The sequence below is a fragment of the Protopterus annectens genome, chromosome 6.part0, assembly GCF_019279795.1.
Source record: "Protopterus annectens isolate FY-2018-M chromosome 6.part0, PAN1.0, whole genome shotgun sequence".
NCBI lineage: Eukaryota > Metazoa > Chordata > Ceratodontiformes > Protopteridae > Protopterus > Protopterus annectens.
Genome location: NC_056737.1, coordinates 570187091 through 570205749, shown reverse-complemented (window position 1 = coordinate 570205749; position 18659 = coordinate 570187091).

Here is an 18659-nt window from a genome sequence, read left to right as displayed (position 1 = left end):
AACTACCCTCACCTACACCTGACATTCTGGCTGCAAGTTGGTTCTACAATCGGTTATGCTGTGTATTCCCGCCTATGGGGCTTATATATGCTGTGTTTCCCGCACTTATCTGTGATTGGCCATTTTGGAATTGTATCAGTTTCACAAAACCTGCTTTGTCATGCTCCTCTTTCTATTCATTCCTATATATTTGCTATTACTGCATTGCTAAGTACAGCTGTTATGGCTTAGTAGTTCAGTACCTTGACTATGGTGCATGGTATCCTGGGTTCGAACCTGGCCACTACTTTTTATATTTTATGACTGTCTACACAGGCTAGGAGGTGTGTCTGTGTAAAGGCAGTTTTGTTGCAGCTTGCTCAACGTTGCCCGTTGGTTAGCTTGTTGGCACGGTGCGCAGCTCCGCGCAAACGGGTTACGCTGGTTTACGCTTCATTTGGCTGTCAGCATGCATATTACGCTCAGCTCAGCTAGGGGCACACAGTTTCAGCGTGTTAAACCACTGCTCACCTACAGGCACTCATTTTACACCTGTTGAACCTCTGCTCACCCTCAGGCACTCATTTTACACCTGTTAAACCACTGCTCACCTACGAGCAGATGCACTCAACTTGTTAAACTGTAGCTCAGCTATAGGCACATCTGGCATTTTTTATTATTTTGTTATCTCACATTTCTTCAAAATAAATGGCCCATTTTGTTACATTTTACATAAAATATAATTTTATATGTGTACATATATGTCCGGGACTTGTTTCGTGCTTATTTCACTAAAAATAAAAATTGATGTTGTGAGGGCTCGAACCATGACTGCCTGCTCTTCAGCCAATGTCTCTACCGCTACGCTATTGCTTTTTGGCTTACTTTGCATATTTAGTTCTTATATGCTTTTCCACTGACTGCTAACTGTGGCTTAGCTACGGGCACGCCCGCACAAATGAGCGCACTCACGGGCAAACATCTTTACAATTTAAAAAAAATATAACATGTTCATTTATATATTTTATGTTCATAGTCTGTGGGGGCATGTGTTGTGTTGTGTTTATTCACATTTCCATGGACTCTGTCATGGGGGTTTATTTTCGGGACTTTTACTCTTCTGGGGGCGTGCCCATTTGCAGGGCTCGGCCTACGGACACGCCCCCTACTGTCTTCCACGGGCCGTGTAAGCCTTAGGTGTGATTCAGCATGCCCTCATGCATATGCATGACATGCTGACGTCACACCGTTTAACTGCAGCCTCCGTGTAAGCCTTGTAACTCTTACACGGAGGCTTTGTGAATCCTGCCCATAGTCTCTGCAGGGATAAGTACCCATCCCTTGACCTGTGGAATGCTTGAAGCACAACTGTCTTTTAAGACTGGATTTTTTTAAAAGTAAAATGTGGAATTTCCACAAAAATATGTTCTGTCTCAGTGACCATGGCTGAAATCTGCCACTTTATTTTTATTACATCACAAAAAGTATTAATGCTTCATGCAAAGGAAATCATAATCTGTTAAACTGCTTGTTCTGAGGGCATCAACTATAGTTTCAGAATCATCCAATTGAAAAAATGATTTTATTCTCCCAATTCTATCATTTAAATTTGTCCTACTGTCCTATTTTCCATTTGGAATTCCCCCTTTATATGTTCATATATTCATGGTGAAGTACTATGCCATCTGCCCTTAAAGGCCATTTTTAAGCCTAGCTAATTTCCTTTCAAAGGTGAGAATTAAATGCCATATTGTGTCTGTGAATTAAGTACCTTAACCATTTTACCAAACCGTAACCCCTTTTTTAATTCTAAAAACATGCCTGACCTGTGTTCAAGACTAAAGGGACTAAAAGCATCTCACCGTGTTTATCTTAATACTCATATCTATAATCGAGATCTTCCAGTTTTTCAGTTTCTGTACTATCTTTTGTTTAGTTCCTTCCCACATATCCTTAATTGATATAACAGAATCCTTTTTAATCAACATACCTAAATACTACTACTTATTTACCCCAGATATGGGTATTACTGAACCAGTTTGTGTGTACATAGTTTACTACTATTGCTTTTTGTGTATGTTTGTTTATTATATCCAAAAAAAGCATTTACTCTGTTTCAGGAAGTACACCACAATGCCATTTTCTGGATTCATGTGAAATACAGTTTATCTAGTCTAGCTCAGTTGGTGTACCTTGGGGGATAATATGTAAATTATCTGAGTTCCTGCTACTGAATTCATGTATTCCATACCAAATATTTTCATAAATGTCTTCAGAAAAGTACCCTCTTTTGTTATATTCAGGTTCCTACTAGTGTCTACTCTCCACTTGAGATAAATTCCTTTGAGGTCATGTAGTATAAAGGTAGCTGTGTAAACATTTCATTGCAGATGTCTTGAATCTTCAGGACTTTGTAACATACCAAATGTCTTTGCAAGTTTCCACTCTTTGTTCTTCTGTAATTTATTTTACTATTATCTTATGATCTTTTTTAATTTCCTTTTATTCATACAGATGTGTAATGTTTTATAAGCCTTATTAGTTAGCCCTCTGTTAATAGAGTCTTGTATTCTTGACTCTTTTCAAAACCATATCAGAGCTGGTCTTTCATTCAGTACTTAACTTTTTTTGTTTACTTCCCATGTAAGGAACTGTTAGTGGAAAACAGGTAATATCTGAGCTGCAGTTAAACAAATATTTGCCCCTTGTAAAGCAGTTGTTTTGTTACTTGCCTCCATTTACTTCCTGACAGCCTATTTTTCTGTATCTTTAACTGCATGTATTCCTATTGGCAAAATCTTCTTTCTCCATTCCCTTGCTGGCTTAGACTTAATAAGGCTGTTTGCTACTTTATAAATGCAATCTGTATAATTTCTATGCTCCCAAAGGGATTGCCTTGAGACCTCATCCTCTGTGCACCACTCACCCTTCTTTGAGCCATCATAATCCCCTTCCATTTTGATCTAAATCCCTCTGCTATGCTATAATATAGAAGTCTCAGCTGCTTAACTATAAAGTAGTCCTAAACCCCCTGTTCAATAATAACATATCCCAGTTTTCTCTTACTGCCTTCCATACCAAATAAATTCCTTCAACTCTTTATTAATTGTATTACGCAGCTTTTACTCTGACTGATATAAAAAAAAAGTGCTTGACCTGTGTGCTTAACATATCAGGCCATGTCAAACCCAGAGCTGTTGGACATGCTACACTTAAAGAAATCCCAATCCCTCAGAGCCACACACACCAGGGATCTAAACCTTGTCATCACAATGAACAAAACATGCTAGAGGGATAGGTTCCTGACCCAGAGACTCCCCAGACTCTAGAATAGACTGCCCATATATGTCAAGCAGAGCGCCTCTTTGGCCCTCTTCAAAAGGAACCTTGACGATTGGATGGGAGATGGGAAATTCACCCTGGGGATCAAGTCAGTCACCCTGCTAGACAGGTGTTCAGGGAAGTAAATATTGTGGGAAGAAATAGCCAGGGAATTGTTATGGCTAGGCTTGTATAGGTCCTAGGGCCGATAACCTAGTACCAGCCTATGAACCTATGAACCTATGAATCACTATAAGTGATGGGAGCTGTTCTCATTATCTCTCTTCTAATGATATACTTATAAATATGTTTTGTATGCGTACTTGTTCTAAATAGCAAAGTAATCTTTCTTACATTCATTCATAAAAAAAAAATAAAATAAAATGACTATATCACCATTCATGATGCTGGCATCTAAAAATTATGTTGTGGGGGTAAGCTGTTAACTGAAAATTCCAAAAAAAAATATGTGATGGTATGCAGATACTGTGAGAAAAGTTCTAAAGAATCATCACTACCCTTCCATATAAAAACATGTCATCCACAAATCTAAAGTAACATGTAATATGATCTGTAACTGGATGTCCTAATAAATTTGCCTGCTCTCATACTGCTAAAATAAGATATCATAGCAGCTGACACATGCTGTGCCCATAGCAACCCCGATCTTCTACAGAAATAATTCATATTCAGAAAGACCAACTCTATTTTCCAAAGTTAATTCAAATTGTAAACATAATCCATCAATTATCATATGCACTCTTGTTTGATAAATATGTGAGAATATTATCAATAACACATTTATTGGTAATTACAATAAAGATAGATTTTATAGCCTCTGTAACGAGCAAATAATATTGCAACTATGCTGAATTATACCAGTGAAATAGTTTAAAAATGCTTAGTATCCCAAAGTATTCTGGGAATTCTTAAAAGGCATGTCCTACATTACAAGCATTTAAATATACTATGTAAATACCAGTTAGTTGCAATATTTATGTTCTTTCCACCCACTACTGAGCCTGTTCATATGCTTGCATTTCTCAGTGTCTCATTCTTTTAATATTGTTTTACTTTCTGCAGTACTTAGCTGTGATTCCTGCTTGCAAATGCAGTTAAGCAAACAAATGAAATCATCCACTCATTGTTTTGATTAAATTATCTGAGATAAATAAAATGAATGTTATCCCAGCACTGCAACCAACTGTTTCACCAAGCTCTGTGTTCCACTGTCCATTTTATTTACTGGTTTTATTGACCAGGGATATCCATCTCACTAGCCCTACTTGCAGTGGAGGAGAAGAAATAATTAATTAAAGGAGTCGGCAGGAAGGGGAAATCTTCATACCATATCCCTCCGTGAAAGCAGTTCTCTCTCCCATTCTGTTATTCATTGTCCAGGGAATAACTTGGACTGTTTTTTTTTCCTCAATAGTTATCAGCTTGAGTGAGTCAATGAAGTCAACCTTACATATTGCCAAATGTTAAAGACTATAGCATACGTTTGTATATTAGGTGTTTGCATACTCCATTGCCTGTGAGTGTATATAGTCTAGTCAGTGATATACTCTACCCCACTTTGAATGAATAGACGTATTTATCATTAGTTATGACTCCATTAATCCAGGATGATTGGTGTGAGTGATTATTCGTGCTCACATTTTATACATATACTGGAATCAATGTTTGGATGGCTCAAATCTGTACCACTAATGTGGAGAACCTATCTAATAACTTAATGTAGTCTTTTAGAATAGCATTCCATTCTTTGTGTACATTCTTACTTATTGCATCTTCCCATTTGTTTTACTTCTAGCCTAAATATCTATTCACTATGACCTCTTGTATGGAGGCACTTATTCTCTTACTTTTCCACTTCTGAATCTATTCAATTCTGGGGGGGGGGGGTATATTAAAACTGAATCGTGTTACCAATTCAGACTACTGGAATATGGGTAAAATCAGAATGATTATTTTGTCTGTTCCCCATCAATATACATCTGTTAACATCACAGAAAAGTTTCTCATATATCCCTCTTCTTCTAACTGTGATACTTTGTATAAGCATTGCTACTAATTCCTCTTAATGAAAATAAAAAGCAATGTAGAGAGAGGACACCCCTTTCTTTTTTCTTTTTTTTTTTTGCTCCATGATATATTGCCAGAAATTATTCATAGGTTCATAGGTGTATACTAGGCTAATGGCCCTGGAGCCTTTACAAATTTAGCTCATAGAAGTGCCCTGGCATCGTGCTGCCCGACGTTAGTTCCCAGTGCTTCTATCAAGTGGAGCTACTGGAATAATCCCCAGGGTGAACTCTCTATTATCTATCCATTCATCATTTACTAATACCCCAAATCTGGAGATTCATACAGAGCTTTAATGCACACTATAAATTTCGGTCCAAGGCACATGTCTCTCTACTCTTTTGAATAAATAATCCCATTATACCAAATCAAAAACTAACTGGCATTCTATCAGCACTCCTTGTGCACATTTAGTAATCTGGAATCACCAGTTCTCTGTTATTTGTCTATTATTAACAAAAACATTCTACATTGGTTTACTTAATTGCAGGCTATATACAATCCAGCCTTTTACCTAAAACCTTAGTGAGAATTTTAGCATTTAAGTTTATAAAAGAAATCTGACTGTTACCTGCTAGCTTTATTATACCTCCTCCACCTTTAGTATTAAGGTAATTATTACCTCCTGCATGGATGGTGTCATTATGTTCTAGCTATCTTATTATAAGGAAAGCACCCCCCCCCTTTTTATTAAATTCTGAACAGTTGCCATCTGGTCCTGACACTTTATTTGGTTTAAGTGTCTTGATAGCTTTTTGTGCTTCTCCATGTGTAATACCTCTGTCCCACAATTACTGTAAAGGTTCTGGTAATAAAAAAAAAAACTCTAAATGTGTCCCTAATCTTTTTGTTGTAGTTAGTATAGAAAATTCCATACTAGTTATTTCTGCAATGTGTGATTTATGTCACCTGCCTTTAAAATATTGGGAAATAAATTTGCATTTGTATTCTTCTTTAAGCCATAATACATACCCACGGCAGACCAATTTTGCATCAGCACTGGAATTAATAACTAACTGAATTTCTGCTTTTATTAACTCCTCCTCCTCTTTCAGTCTGTAAGCATATGGTGGCTGAAATCCTCTTGTATAATTTTTCACACTATTGTGGACTATTTTCTAGTAGTGCTCTAAAGAATTGCCAAAAAAAAACTGTGGGTCATCTGTATTTTGGGCATACATATTTCAAATATCCCCAAAGTTCTCCAGTTATCTTTCTATCAGACAGCAAGCTGTGAAATGGCATGGATCCCTTTCTCTATACCTAACCAATAATACTGGTGTTCTCCAAGGCTCTATTCTTGGTCCTCTTCTTCTCAATGTCTTTACTAATAATCCCCCCACCTCCCTCTTTCTTTCTCGGCTCCATAATACAATATGCAGATGACGCTATCATTATCTGTGTCACAAACAACCCAAAGCAACTACATGAAATAACCCAAGCAGCTTTCTCTGACATTGAATCCTGGCTCACACATCTCCAACTAATAGTTAACTCTAAGAACAAACTTATTTTTGTCACTTCTAAAACATACTATCTTAATAACTCGGACTTTGGGATACATTCTCAGAATAACACTCTCATTAAAGTAGTATCCCATACAAAGTTCTTAGTATAATAATAGATGACATAATGCAGTTTAAACCTCATATCCATGCCAATATAAAAAATACTCATCAAAAGCTAGGAATGCTGTATCAACACAAACACTATTTGAGCAAAACTATCAAATCAGCATTTGCAAATTGATACTTAATACCATCACATCTTTATGGTGCACCGATTCTTACCAACATTAATATCACGCTCAAAACAAAGCTTGAATCCTGTTATAATAACATAGCTAAATTTGCTACTGGTAGCACATATTATAGTCATCACTGAACTCCTCTGCATTCTCTTAAGAATATTGAATTACCTCACCAACTAACTACATTCAACCTGCAATAGCACATAAAATCATCTATAAACGCATTGCTGTCCAACACTGATGTTTGTGATTCATGCATTCCTACCCAAAAGATGGTTAAGATCAGAAGACAAACAACTACTCTCTGTCCATCAACCAAAAGATTCTGCTGGCCAAAGTATCTCTTCATATACTGTGGTCAAAGACTGAAATAACTTTTTCAGAGAAATCAGAACAACAACTAACATCTTTACTTTAGACATACACTCAAATGGTTCCTATCAAATACATGGCACTGCTCACGCAGAAAACCTGGTTAAGGTAAGTATGTATGTAAGGTTCTCAGTACAACTACTACCATATCCTCATGGCAAAGTCCTCAAACTATTTCCTTCACTACCGTTTCTCCCATGTCATCAATATCTTTCTTATATCCTGCCTCCATCCCTCTAACTACACAATGTACCATACTGACCCACTACTCCTCTCTACTCTTATTGCCTTTTGAATTGCTTGCTTACATCCTGTCTCATTGCTTTTAACTAACTTACACCCTCTCTCTCTCATTGCTTATAGGTAACTTTCTCAGCTAGCAAACATCCCTAAAATCTTACTGTCTCTAACAATTCTGTCATATTGTACTGTAATATATATATCACATGTGGTTTCATATATACTCCACTATGATTTCTATAGGTATGAGCAAATTATTATAAATCAAGGAGAGACTCCTATTGAGATAGGTGCCTAACATATCATCCCACTTCTCCAGGAGACATGCCTTAATCACCAGCTCACACTTGATGTTATGCGTGCACACCATAAATTAATAAAAAGTGGGGTAATATGTATGCACAGAAATCGAAGGATTGCAATCATCAGGAAGGTATTGGCTATAAGTCCATTTTTATTAAATTTACCAGTCTATACCATGTGGTCTGTTATGGATTTTCTACAAAGAAATACAAGACAATTACTCATCTATGTCAGCTTTCAAGTGTGTTTATATTAGATTTCACTATCATTTATGCAATCACAATCTATTCAACTTTATCCTAACGGTTTTGTTGCCTTTCTTCTCACTGTTAAGTACATATAGAAGTGAAGAAAGAAAAAAATGATACAACACTGTCTTTTATAGTTTCCCTGTATAGGTTTGCATAAAGAGTTTAAAAATGTTCAGCCCTGGTATTGTTATATTTCAGCTTGGTGATCTCTGAATAAATGTTTGAATTCTTGTTTGGACCAACAATATTCATCGACACTATCTGAGTTGCCCAATGGTACTGGGAATAATCCCAGCCATGAATTACTGTGCCAGCTGCCCCTTTCCCCAGTGAGCTTTTTCTTTGTGATGGCCTCTGTGTTCTGTAACCATTTTTACCCATGACTGACATTGCTTTTTCTTGGGTGTGGTTTCTTTCCTATTTTCCTTAGGCTGAGCAGCATTCTTTCTAGCAGGGCTGGGGAGGGATGTATTACTATTTGAGGAACCTTGTTTATCCCATCTTGATTTCTTTCTCCTGCGAAATGTATAGCTTTTTTAGATAATCTTTGAATGGGACTTTTTGTGTGTGACATTTCCCACTCTATTACTTGTTCTTGTTTTATATTTCCATCAGAAAGTTTTTTGCTTCTTCAGCTTCTTTGAACAATCTCTCCATTCCACATACGACTACTATGGAAAGATATAACAGTGAAAGGCTGTAATCAACTTATTATGGTTGGTATTTAATACTGCACGTCTTTCCTTTGACTGCAGAGATATTTTGAATCATTTGTTGTGAGTAATAAAGCATACCTTACCAAGGGAACTCCACCATGCTTATTGCTATTTTGAATTAGCCACCCACACATCTGATAGGCAGCAACAGACATTATTAAGTTTTGACAAGAATGATTTACTTGTTCTTTTATACTCTATACTCTGTGTATTTTTCTCTAACTGGATAATACTGACAGTAAGATGTGTTACTTCCATGAAGAGCTCATGAAAAAAAAAAGGCGGACTGTCTTTATTCAGCACAGTATCCAGAAGACCCAATACCTGTAGATTACACCTGTCGGATCACTTTTCAAGATCATTAGTTTTATCATGGAATATCTCCCAGTCTGTTTCTAGCTCTTTGGTTCTTTCTGCTGCTGGTAACTTATTTTACTGAAAGTTGACCTGATTGCTATTTCTTCACCTTGTGATATGCTTCCATCTGTGTAACTACTCTCAGAAGGCAAACAAAAATAACACTTTATTCTCCTGGGTGACTGATTCAAAGTGTTTCAGTAATGACAGAAGAGTTTTGAGAGTGTTTAGGTTACTTGACCAAAGACTAAAGATAATTTACAATTAACTTGCATTGGGAGTTGAGGAACTATGTTTCCACTTTGTTTGGAGCTGGCCACATCCCCAGAGGTTATCTATTTAGTCTGTGTCACCCTCCCTCACCCCCCGCGCAAATGTACAGTACCATTTATGGGAGGAGTATGCACTAGGCATGCCACAATCCTGTCACTAATCTCCACAACTGCATAAGCATGCAAAAGGATACCTTACTTTAGAAGCAGACATTTCTATTAATTTCTTAGATTACCACTTTGGGACATTAACAGTGCATGGACACCTGAGACATACAGCCACCGACTCCTCTCAGGAAGAAGATAGGAGAGGAGACTGGGCATAGTCCTTCTTCCATTCCCTAGCACCTGGACCAGTATCAGTCTGGGATCATAGTAGGAGCTTACTGTCACTCTTATGTGCATTAAGAAGACATTGAGGCTTTGGTGTTTGTCTAAGTAGTTTATTGTATACAAATACATTGGGATGGGTAGCAGGAACTTTAAACTTAAATTAACTATCTAACTAACTGACTGACTACATACTTACATGCTCACACTCTGGCTGCTCACTCAAAATGGCACTCTTATTTGCACATGCTCAGTACTTACATGCACTGCTGACTCATTGGAAAGTTTCTTAAAAGTATATCACACACACTGATCTACATCCTCCCTCCTTACTGAGTTGTCTCATATAAACAATAACATTTTAATAGGCATGCAATTATACAGACACTAATAAAGAAAAAAAAAACAACAGTCATGTCCAGGTTGCCGAGTATCTTGAAGTAGGTCTTGAGATGCGACTTGATCTTGTGACATAATAGTTAGACTAGATTTAGCAACCGGGACAGTCACTGGTGGAATGTTCTGCTTGAAGAGTCTCAGGGATTTTCTCAGAAACGGGGATTGCTGATGGAATGCTGTCTGGAACATGAACACTGCACAAGTCACTTTGAGAACTAGAGTCTTTGTCACAGGCAAAATGTTGTAACACTGGTTCAGACACTGGTAACAAATGCTTCCAGTTTCATCTGAATTCCATTCCTTGTGATTCCACAATGTATGATCTCTGCTCTTGACACAAAGTTTTCACAAATCCAATGCGATTAAAACCTTTTGGCATCTGCATCCTCACTATCTCTCCTTTTTTGTAAAGAATGGAGTGGTTTGCTTGCTTTATCATAGTAAGACTTCTGGGACAAATGCTTTTTCAGCAGTTGGGCTTTTACTGCTTTGTTGTTCTTAGTGCATGTAACCAACAGACTACTGCTGATAGGTAGTGTGGTTCTGGTTTGTCTCGACATAAGTCTCTGGGCAGGTGAACCAAGATGATTATCACAAGGAATGTTTCTGAGATTTAACAAGTTGAGAAAAACATCAGTATTGTCACATCTAGATTTCTCTAACAGCTTTTTGCATTTTGAACTGCCCATCCAGCCAAGCTGTTTGACTGGGGGTATTCAGGACTACTCGTAATATGAACAAGGTCCCACTCTTCTGCAAATCTCTTGAACTGCTGAGTTGTAAACGGTGCACCATTGTCAGAAACAACTCTCTGCAGACTGCCATGGACAGAATAATTTTGCTTCAACTTAGTAATGACAGTAGTGGATTTTATGTCGGGAGGTAGGTCAATCTCATACCAGTCTGAATAAGAGTATACTAACACCAAATAATGTTGACCGTTCCACTCAAAGATATCGGTGGCTACTGTGACCAAGGTAGTTCAGGAATCTGACTTAATTGAAGTGGTTCTTTCTGTTGATGTGGCTTTGTCTGTAAGTTGGCTTAAATCTGGAATGAGCTTACCTAGATAGTTAACCATACCAAGAAAATATTGTGTGGCTTGAACATTATCTGGAGCTGGCATCTTGAAAATTGCTGTTTGTCCCAGTCACCTTCAATAATACACATCACACCAAATGACATTTGACGACCTTTATTAAATTTCCATAACATAGCTTTGATCACCAACTTTATTAATTACAACTATTCATGATATAATTGATTCTAAATACAGCATAACATCCTTGTAATGTTAATCAGGGCAGCATACCTGCTCACCCTGCCACAGAAAGCAGTGTCCATACCTCTACTCACTTAACTTATGAAGCAGCATCCTATCTCACTTCAGTGTTAATCAGGTCAGCGTACCTACTCACCTTGCTCAACAAGCAGGGTCTATACCTCTGCTCGTTTACATTACTTATGAAGCAGAGTCCCAACTTACTTTATAAACCATCCATCGAATTACCTTCCACCAAATAAGCACCATCCTTGCCTCAGCTTGCTTATCTATTCAGAAAGCTTCCTCCAACTAGGCATTTCCTTTCCCCAGATCCTTGAAATGAACATCCAGGCATAGGAGGGGCAACAGAAGAGGGCAAGCCTATCCCTCTTCTCTGCCAACCAGCCTGACCAGGCTGTTCCCCCTCCCTTCTACCCAAAATTGTTCAATCCACTTCCCATAAAGGGAAGGGTCAAGCCAAACATAATTTAGTGTACCCATCATCTGTAAAGCACCTTAGAATCCCGTCATAAACTCCAATCCATGCCATCACTGGAACACACCCTACTGAAACTAAATAAAGTAGGATTACTGTGACCCCATTGTAACACCGGAACATTCACACCAAGAGAGCACATACCCTTTTAGGCCTCTGCCTTCAAAGCTGAAATCATTGCTGAACCTGAATGTATTGACAGCCTATAACCACAACAAAACCACGAAATATAACCTGTTGAACTCAAGATGGCACCCAGTCAAACAAATAGTAGCTCTCACCCAAAACCCTGTTAACCGTAGCATATCACCTTAACCCACCCACTACCCAGTTCTATATGTGCAACAACTCCATTACCTTAGGGAACAGTCTAACTCCAACTTTAATGTCCTACCTTAGCTGGCAAAAAACAGCACCCCTTGACCTAGTTCCCAAAAACCAGCCTATGCTCAGCAATGAAATACTCTACATACCCAGCCATAAACTCCCCCAATTTACTCATTACTGAACCATTCGTAACCCGTGTTTGGCCCTGGCCTTTCCCCTGGAGAGCTCTTTCCTTATATTACCTATACCACTAGTAGGCAATTAAGATCTGTCCTACCGCAGCCTTATCCTGCAACCAAGCTTCCTTTAAACCTTCTAACTCCCCTGTAACAACACACCCAGTTTTAAAACTACCTCACCAACCGCCTACCTACCATGCTTCTTAAACTCTACTCCCAAAATTGACAAGAGCCATAGGGCTGTAGCCTAAGTCCTGTGCTCCTATGAATGTTGTGACTCTACTCCTCCTCACACTCCCCACAAACTGACCCTAACTGTTTCCCCTTTACTTGCCACCTATACCAATGCAATAATCAGCTCTCACTAATTGAACACAGAGCTCTAATATACCCTAATAAGGTGATTACCTGAACCCACCTTGTGCCCCATTCCAGTGGCAAAACATCCGTCCTATCAAAACGTTACCTTTCAGATTCCCTTTTCAAGCCACTGCATGATGCCTTCTGTCCTTCAGCAATTTCAGTCAGTAACTGTTGCCACCTTGTGCCCCCCATGTGTAACCTCTTCGCTTGCCACTGCTTCCATCATCTGTGAAGTCTTTGTGTATCGCCACCACTGGTACTCGGCACCACCATCTACAAAAAAGGACAAGCGTAAATCCTCTAATATGTAAAGAGAAGGCTCTACCTTATACCCACCTATTCCAAATTATAGCAGCAGCATTCCAAAAAAACCCTATCTGTAAGAAAGAAAAGACATGTAAATCATCTAAAAGACATAATGCACCTTTCAAGACATCTGCAAAGACAAACTATCCTGCCAACTCAGGGATGAATACAACACCGCCACACATCTATGACAAAGCAGCCATAATCAAATGCCACATCAGCAATATAGTCAAATATGGCTGCAATTCTATGAGATCCATTGCTCCTGCTAGCCTTGGAACCATCTAGGTATCATTCTTCAACAGATCTCTGCTGCAGTGTGAGGTGTAAAAGGCATTTCTTACATTTAAAACTCAGCACCATTTCCCTTACAGCCTAATCCTACCTGCTCCTCCCCAAAGTTATACCTCTGCCACTGAAGAAATTAGCCATTAACATTAATTTGTCATGCTGTGAATTTATACCCACAACCATAATATAACCCCCACAATAAATAACCCTATAGACTCGGTGCTGATATCATTTTTTTTTTTATATACTATCAGTTCCATAACTCCCCACAGCCACAGAGTAAATGGAGCTGTCCTGATGTGAAGAAAGAGCCATGACAAAATAACCCCCCCTTTTTTCAGTAATAAGGACGGCCTGCAAGCCTGCAAAACCGTTATGATGCCTTGTCTCCACAATGTAGATGCAATTAAAGTGTTTAGACTATGTAAAATAAGGGTCTGATTTATCGAAACCTAGTGAGTAGTAAGTAACTCAGCAGAAAGTCTCACTGCCTTTGAGTTCACTGTCATGTACAACTTTGATAATCTGCGATAAATAAACATATAAAACAAAATTAAACTAATTTGCAGGATAAGTGTTTTCACAGGGCTTTTATGGGGAGACTTGGCTGCATCGCTCTGTATTCCCCTAGTGAAGGCTATGTCCTTAGGAGGTTAATCTCTTAGTATATCATCTTTGTGATTGAATCAAGTCAGAGTAAACAGAGAAGCTGATTTTTTTTTTTTTTTTTTTTTTTTTTTTTTAGGAAAGACTTGTTCCTTTTATGCTGAGAATGGCTGGCCATAGAATTTATATATTCAAAGAACGAGATGTGCCCCTCCATACATCTCAACCTCTTATTGCAAGAAATCTGTACAGAGCCTGTCAAAATGGGGGTGGGGGCAAAGGCTCAAAAATAGGGACAGATCTTAAATATTGCTCTTATAAACTCAAAATGCTGCTAGAGTAATAAAGTTTATGTTAACATACATTTCCTGAAGGATTTGAAGTCTGAAACTCAACTATTTGTCATTATTTAGTGATTTCAATCCTCGAATCATCTCAGTGATTTGCAAGAAAACCATCAATTTTATGAGGAATAAACCAGCAATATGAGGCAAGAATGTGGACCTTCTGCTAAAATCTGGATAGTTGAGAGGTATGGTGCCCCCACATCAAAGGTGCAGGAAAGCTGCAATGCCATTTACTTTGTATGCATTAATTTAATTCACTACTCATACATTGCTATGCGGTGGTGGTGCTGCGGTAGCGTTGTCGCCTCACAGTAAGATGTTGTCCTGTTCGATTCTCAGCTAGAGCATTTTCTGTGTGGAGACATGTGTGAATGGGTGTACCTTCATTGAAGGTTGTGCGTCAGGGCTGGCAACTCAGCATGTAAAAGTCTACTGCCGATCATTAGTGGACCGGCGTTCCGCTGTGGCAACCCCTAACTGGGAAAAGCCAAAAGATACAACAACAACAACTCACACATTGCTATTGCCATATATTGATAACATGCAAATAGATAGTGCTTCACATTTGACATGAGATCTTGAGAAGATGTGACTCAGTGAATAATTACAGTTCCCTAGGATACACCGCACCCATTTTTTCTCCTATTTGACAAAGTTTCTATAGTTTTTACAACCCTCCCCACTTTTACTTAAAGTGTCAGAAGTAGAGATCATGCATGATCTTGAATTGTTTTTCCTAGGCTTCACATCTATTTCATAGATACAATTGTCCATAGGAATAGGAAGCCTTTCAATTTTTTCTTGTACATAAAAATCATTTGAATTCAATCTGCAACATTGTTTTTCACAAGGCACAACATTAGGTATACTACTTAAAAAATTCAGATTCCCTAGTAGAATTAGCATGAGAGCACTTTCTATTAATGTTTTTGTTATTGACAGATCTTATTTTTACATTAGCTAACATCTGTGTATTAGATAATACTTGTGTGTTAGGGCTAACAGGGGAAACACTTTCAATATCTGTATAATCCTATATTTCATTTGCAAAACTTTGAGCACACAAGAAAAAAATCACTATTCACAACAGTTCCTGGATTGATTCTGTAGTTTTGCACATTGAAGGTGGAATTAGAAGCAGGCAAAGAATTAACAGATAATGAGTTATGGTTATCTTTTAACCCATTACAATGTAGAGTGTTACTGTCATCTCTTAACCCATTAATATTACTTGGGGGAGCTGAAATAGCTTTAGATGCCTTCGGACAGTAAGCTGAAGCTCCAGTACCGTTTACAATGCTAACGGTTGTTTTTGGTTGATGTACTGAAGCAGGAACCACATTAGCATCATTCATAGCACTAACGGTTGTCTTTGATTCGCACCCTGAAGTAGAAACCTCAAAAATGTCATTTGCAGAAACTTTATTATGACACTCACCATTGCTAAGGGAACCTGAAGTAGCAACCGCTGTCATCAGGTTACACAGCGAAGCAGTTAGTCTACAAACACTATTTGAAGCAATATTTTTATTCACCATTTCATTCTGAATGTCCATACAGCCCACTCTTGCACTAGGAGTTAACGGATTAAAAAAAGGCTTCAGAATGGATGTCGCTCAGTGTGTTATCACATTTTAACTTAACCTGTTTAACAGTACTTTTAGATATCACGTCCGAGACAATCCGTAACCTTGCAAATTCATTTCCCTTAGAAGTTAAATGTTTCCCTCCTTCTGGACTAAACAAGTGTCTGCTTCACCAATAAAACAGGAATAATTGCTAATATTTAGTGATTTGATGCATTGAACAACATCTGATTCAATACTGCAGTTTAAATCTTTCAAAGCCTGAAAGAAATAGTAAGAAAACTGGTTTGATATAAACTTTAAACTGCTTCTCTGTCAATGTTAGAAGTCTCAAAGTTGTGTGCTGTTAACTGATACTCTTTTTTATATTTTTCATTTGACATCAGGCTAAGATGAAATGAGAGCAGTCAGTAAATGTATGCACTTGACTGTAGATCAGTACTAAAAGAATAATATAGCAAGCAAAATCATGGCAAGTAAGTTTTTGAAGTGGGTGGGCTGTCGACCCCCGTGGACATGTTTTTAAGAAAAATGCCAAGCACTTTATGACTTTCAGGGGAGGCTCAATGAATTTTCTGTAGTTGTAAGGAGACTACTTGTCTGTTACCCGGACATGCGCAGTGGCTGCAGGTGTCCAACGCGGGAACCTGAAGGAACGGGAATGCCATAATCGCTCTCCTCAAAATAAGGCATGCCACTTATGAAATGCAGCTGAAAACCACCACCTAATGACCTCAGCTTAAAAGCCAACCAGACAACTCAATTAACCAGCCATGCCCAGAGTAGAAAAGCCTACTTGCCTGCTCAGTGAGTCACCACATGCCAGAAGCCCATGAAACAGTACCAACCATCATCCATGACTCCGGTGAGCCCAATGCAGCCACCGCAGTCCTGAAAACCCACAAAATGCCACCAACAATGAGCCAAGAACACCATCAACAATCAAATAAAATAAATCACATTGAAACCCAAGGCTTTTTTTTTTTTTTTTTTTTTTTTTTAGCTGCACAAACTAAAAACACAGAAACCCCCCACTGTCCCATGACTGGACTGAAAACACATTATCATTACCACTAACCTCTGAAATTGAGCCTCACTCACCTCTTCCATACCCCACCATTCCAAGGCCTACCAGCCCACTTAATACCTTCAGGTCATCACGGACGAGAACCTGCTGTAGCAAGTTCATGCCAAAACGTGATTGCTTAAACCCACTACACTAGAATAAACCTCTTAAGCCCCTCCCCATCATTATCTTATTTCCTCCCAACTATCCCTGCCTCCACTTAACCCTTTCACCTCCCCAACCCACTTAACTTCCCCTAATATTAACCTAATCCACCTATGAAGATGTCCTGGGACAACTTAGTTTGTTGCCAAACTTCATTTGTTTGGAAGGATCTGGTTGTAAGTCTGAAATGGTAAACAAGTGACCAACATAAGTAACTACTTGTAGTCTGAACTTGCACTTCTGAGGATTCAGCTTAAGAGTCACTTCACATGCTCTTTTTAGAACATTCTTGAGATTTCTGTCATATTCAGCTTCACCATTGCCTCCTACTAGAATATCATCTATTATAATACCACAGGGATAGCCCGAAAAATTTGCTCCATTGCACGCTGAAAGACTTCACTGGCAGAATTTATTCTAAATGGCATTCTCAGAAATCTGTACCTTTCAAATGGCGTACCAAATGTGGTTAACAGTGAAGATTTTCAGCCAAGTAAAATTTGCCAAAATGAACTCTTTGCATCTAAGACAGAAAAAAACTGGTGTAGAACCAAGGCATGGCAGAGCTGGAGAGCCACAATATATGCAAGTGAAACAGCCATGATTCCACAAAATGATTTAATGAAAATCCACAGTTAAGAACAATGAATACACAATTTTAAGTGCTTTCATCTCTGTCAAATCAGAGACTTCCTCAGAAGAAACTTTTTACCAATACATCACAGGTTTAAATATAGAATCACATACAAGAACAGCCCCCCTGCCCAAGCTCTTTTCCAATCAGTAATGTAGCCTCATTAATAAAATTAATGTGAATAAGATTACTACATAAAACCATCCTGAATAAAAACACTTAGTATAAATGAAATTAAATAAAAAATTAAGAATACATAACAGTATAGCCCTATCACGCTAGTTACCATATCTCGTCTTTAAATAGATTTTAATTTTAATTTTAATGCCCTTCAGTGGCCTGGGCTAAATGATTCATTTTCTATTTCATGTTTCTTAAAATTAAAAGCTATTGAAGGATGAGATATGGTATCTAGTGTGATAGGGCTATACTTTTATCTTAGCACCCATACTGCTTTTCAAACATGGACCAACTGGATAAACTAAAAGCTTTATCTATCTGAGCCACTTTACCTTTGTTTTTACATATCCCCGGTATAATCTTTATAGCATATAATTTATAGGATAAAAATGCTAGTTACTTAAGAGCAAAGATAGAAAAAACTGTTTATAGATTAGTGAGATATGACAAAAAAATACATAAACTGTCATA